Source organism: Octopus sinensis, linkage group LG18 (assembly GCF_006345805.1).
Source record: "Octopus sinensis linkage group LG18, ASM634580v1, whole genome shotgun sequence".
NCBI lineage: Eukaryota > Metazoa > Mollusca > Cephalopoda > Octopoda > Octopodidae > Octopus > Octopus sinensis.
In genome coordinates this window covers 23077029-23082028 of record NC_043014.1, presented here as the reverse complement: position 1 = coordinate 23082028, position 5000 = coordinate 23077029, and the positions used below count along the sequence as shown (strand labels likewise).

General features: G+C 46.6%; 1 protein-coding gene across 2 annotated transcripts in view; it reads right to left on the bottom strand.

Moving 5' to 3' along the window:
- Window positions 1-5000, bottom strand: part of LOC115221730 (cell adhesion molecule-related/down-regulated by oncogenes) — a 400560-nt gene that overhangs the window by 385011 nt on the left and 10549 nt on the right. The window lies entirely within an intron of this gene.

Genomic DNA, 5000 nt, shown 5'->3' with positions numbered 1-5000 from the left:
ACCAGTGCCGGTGGCACACAAGAATCCATCCGAACATGGCCGTAGTCAGTACCGCATCACTGGCCATCGTGCTGTGGGCACATAACAAACACCATCCGGTCGTGGCCGTTCGCCTGCCTGATCTAGCACCTGTGTCGGTGGCACATAAAAACACCTTCCGAAGACCCGGCAAGACTAGTCAGGCCATAACCATGGCCCCTACCTGGGACGTAGTCAGTCCACCTGTGCATACCTTCCTCCTTGTGATACTTGTGAAGGCCTGCTGAGGCAAGTGAAAATCAAATCAAAATCAAATCAAAACAAATCAAAATAGATGAACATCAATGGAATTTGTATCTTTGTGGTACCAGTGCCGTGGCACACAAGAGAAAACCATCCGAAAGTGGCCGTAGCCAGTACCGCATCGACTGGCCTCCGTGCTGTGGGCACATGACAAACACCATCCGATCGTGGCCGTTCGCCAGCCTCATCTAGCACCTGTGTCGGTGGCACATAAAAACACCATCCGAAGACCCGGCAAGACTAGTCAGGCCATAACCCATGGCCCCTACCTGGGACGTAGTCAGTCCACCTGTGCATACCTTCCTTCTTGTGACACTTGTGAAGACCTGTTGAGGCAAGTGAAAATCAAAACAAATCAAAATAGATGAACATCAATGGAATCTGTATCTTTGTGGTACCAGTGCCGGTGGCACACTCTTTGTGGTACCAGTGCCGGTGGCACACAAGAGAACCATCCGAACGTGGCCGTAGCCAGTTCCGCATCGACCGGCCTCCGTGCTGTGGGCACGTAACAAACACCATCCGATCATGGCCGTTCGCCAGCCTCATCTGGCACCTGTGTCGGTGGCACATAAAAACACCTTCCGAAGACCCGGCAAGACTAGTCAGTCCACCTGTGCATACCTTCCTTCTTGTGACACTTGTGAAGACCGGTTGAGGCAAGTGAAAATCAAAATCAAATCAAATCAAAATAGACAAAATAGATGAACATCAATGGAATTTGTATCTTGTGGTACCAGTGCCTGTGGCACACAAGAAATCCATCAGTGCTGTAGTCAGTGCGGTGGGCACATGACAAACACCATCCGATCGTGGCCGTTCGCCTGCCTGATCTAGCACCTGTGTCGGTGGCACATAAAAACACCATCCGAAGACCCGGCAAGACTAGTCAGGCATAACCCATGGCCCCTACCTGGGACGTAGTCAGTCCACCTGTGCATACCTTCCTTCTTGTGACACTTGTGAAGACCTGTTGAGGCAAGTGAAAATCAAAACAAATCAAAATAGATGAACATCAATGGAATTTGTATCTTGTGGTACCAGTGCCGGTGGCACGTGGCACATAAGAAAACCATCCGAACGTGGCCGTAGCCAGTACCGCATCGACTGGCCTCCGTGCTGTGGGCACGTAACAAGCACCATCCGATCGTGGCCGTCTGCCAGCCTCGTCTGGCACCTGTGTCGGTGGCACATAAAAACACCATCCGAGCGTGGCCGTCTGCCAGCCTCGTCTGGCACCTGTGTCGGTGGCACATAAAAACACCATCCGAGCGTGGCCGTCTGCCAGCCTCGTCTGGCACTGTGTCGGTGGCACATAAAAAAAACACCATCCGAGCGTGGCCGTTTGCCAGCCTCGTCTGGCACCTGTGTCGGTGGCACATAAAATCACCCACTACACTCTCGGAGTTGTTGGCGTTAGGAAGGGCATCCAGCTGTAGAAACACTGCCAGATCTGACTGGACTGGTGCAGCTTTCGGGCTCCCCAGACCCCAGTTGAACCGTCCAACCCATGCTAGCATGGAAAGCGGACGTTAAATGATGATGATGATGATGATGATGATATATATGTATATATATTTATATGTATATATATATATATATATGTATATATATATATATTATATATATATATGTATGTATATATATATATATGTATATATATATATATGTATATATATATATATATATGTATGTATATATATGTATGTATATATATATATGTATATATATATATATGTATGTATAATTTTAATCAAACGGGAAACAAAAAAACAACAACAATGGAACAATTACAGTATTATTATTAATAGGCGCTCAGGAAAAGGAAATGTATATATATATATGTATGTATATATATATATATGTATATATATATATATATGTATATATATATATAGAAGTCACCCCCACCTGGTGGACGCCCGGGAGGAGGTTTTGAATGAGAAACCTGCCCGGGAAGTGAACCCAGGTGCAAGTTCTCCAACCGGCAGCAAGGGCCATGGAGACGGAGAACCCGGTGAAGAGGTAGAGGGAGGAAGAAGAACTAAAAGAAGGACTGGAAGAGCTAAAGGAAAAGAAAAAGCTCAAGCAGGACCAAAGAGTGAAACAACCAGGAATAGAAGTGGAACCGCAAAGGATGGAACCAAACAGCGCACACGGGTGTGTATGTTCTACCTGAGAGGTTCCTGCTGGCATGGAAAGGAAGGTGCAGGCTGCCGCTTTGCACATCGGGGACCCTGCCACAGAGACACGAGGCAGATGGACAAACATCAACACAAAGAAAAGGATGGACCACGCACCACCTGCCCCAAAGCGGAGGTACGCAGATGTTGTGCGCGCCACAAACAGCCAACATGATGTTGTCGAAAGAGCAGCTGCTGAGCAATAATCTTTTTTGTGCATGGCACAAAAGATTGTACAGCAGCTGACCTGGCTTCATCAAACCCAAGCCCGCAGGTGGGACTACCCACTATATACCAGACCACCACAGCAAACAGACACAGGATGGACACCGCCGGCAACAACGTACACCTCACCTCGATACTCCTACTGAACATCAGAGGACTGCAAACACTCAGTAACAGGACAAAGATCCCATTCCTGAGAGACTTTGTTGCATGCAATCAAGCCTTATGCATAGCACTTACAGAAACGCACCTGAAACCGGACATAGCAGATGCGGAGTTACACATACCACAGTATGCTGTACTACGGACCGACAGGAAAGAAAGGAGTATGGAGGTGTTGCTATGTACATCCGTGAGGACCTCACACCCAGGTCCTCTTGGTCATACTCAAACTCGGTGTGTGACACACTAATTGTACATATAAGGCAACTTGATGTAGTTGTGTGTGCTACATATCGCCCTCCAGATGCCCCAAGCCATGTGGGCAAGTTTTTGAAGACTGCCTTATAAAAATAGAAGAAATTCTAACCACATTAGAACAACACATAGGTGTGCTTCTTATGGGAGACTTCAATCTGCCCGATGTCAGATGGCCCGAGGGCCTTTCTCTCCCAGGAATGACAAGATGTGAACGAGGACAGGCGAGGTCCCTCCTGAACCTCATCAACACCTGTACATGGAGCAGGTAATACTCCAACCAACCAGGGCAGGTAACACACTGGATCTCTGCTTCACAAATGACATGGATCTCATCCATAATGTGAAAGTGACACCGACACTACTCTCGGATCACAACATGATAGAGCTGACCATGTACGGGCCAAAAGAGAGCACGGACATGCAGCCTACAAGAAACCCTCAAAATCTTTCCAGCTTGAACTACCATAAGGCAAACTGGAAACAAATTGAGAAAGAGATCCTCAAACAAAACTGGCCTAAATGTCTCTCCTCGCCAGACATCGACGTGAAACTTCAACAATTCATGTCTGTAATGCAAGCCATATGCTACAATGTGTCCCAGAGAGAAAGGCCACTGTACACAAGAACAAAATCCCCAGAGAGAGGAAAATTTTAATGAGACGGCGTACAAAATTTTCAAATCGCCTAAACAAACAGATTGAAAGCAGTGAAAAGTCCCGCCTAAAATAAAACTGTTGGAAATCGAAAAATGTCTGCAACTCTCCCATGAAAAAGAAAGAGCAGACAAAGAAGCCTGGGCTATAGAAAACATAAAATCTAACCCCAGAGCTTTCTACAGGTATGCCAAAGAAACAGCTACAGTGCACTGTAGAATAGGGCACTCCTCGAAAAGGATGGCACACTTACAGGAAAACCAATGAGGGTAAGTGAAATACTGAATGAGCAATTCAAGAGTGTTTTCACTCCACCCCGTGGGCATCTCCAAATCACCAATCCAACTGACTTTTTTACCACTGCAGATATAAAATCAGAGGCGGCGACGAATAGATTACATCGATATAAAGGAAGACGATGTAACCAAGGCTATAGATGAAATGAAAACAGACTCAGCTACTGGCCCCGATGGATTCCCGGCAATCCTCCTAAAAGCATGTAAGAGAGTCCTAGCAAGACCACTGCAGTTCCTCTTTCAGAGCTTCCTTGCAGCTGGCAAACTTCCAGCAAAACTGAAGGAAGGTAAAATATGCCCCATTCATAAAGGAGGTAGCAGAGCGGAAGCCAAGAACTATATAGACCTATCTCTCTGACCTCACACATCAGCAAGGTCATGGAACGAATAGTCAGAAGGAAGCTGATCACCTTCCTTGAAGAGAATGACTTGCTGCCTGACACCCAACATGGTTTCCGACCAGGGAGAAGCTGTTTAACTCAGCTCCTACAACACTATGACTGGGTGCTGAAACGGCTGCTCAACCACTCAAATGTGGAAGTGATATATCTCGACTTTGCAAAGGCCTTTGATAAAGTCGATCATGGAATGATATGTCACAAACTGCGTGATCTCAACATAGTTGGAAAACTGGGAGAATGGCTTCATGACTTTCTGAAGGATAGAAGTAAGGTGGTAGTAGCCAATGGGACCACCTTCATTAACACACAAATAGTGAGCAGTGTTCCGCAGGGCACTGTTCTGGGACCACTACTGTTCATAATGGCCCTCTCAGACATGCCCTCAGCCACGCAGAGAGCCACGATCACAAGTTATGCAGATGATACAAAAGTTTCACAGGCAATACAGAACCCTGAGGACACTAAACACCTGCAATGTGAGCTGGACGAAATATACAAGTGGGCTGAAAAGAATAGCATGCAGTTCAATGCTGGAAAGTT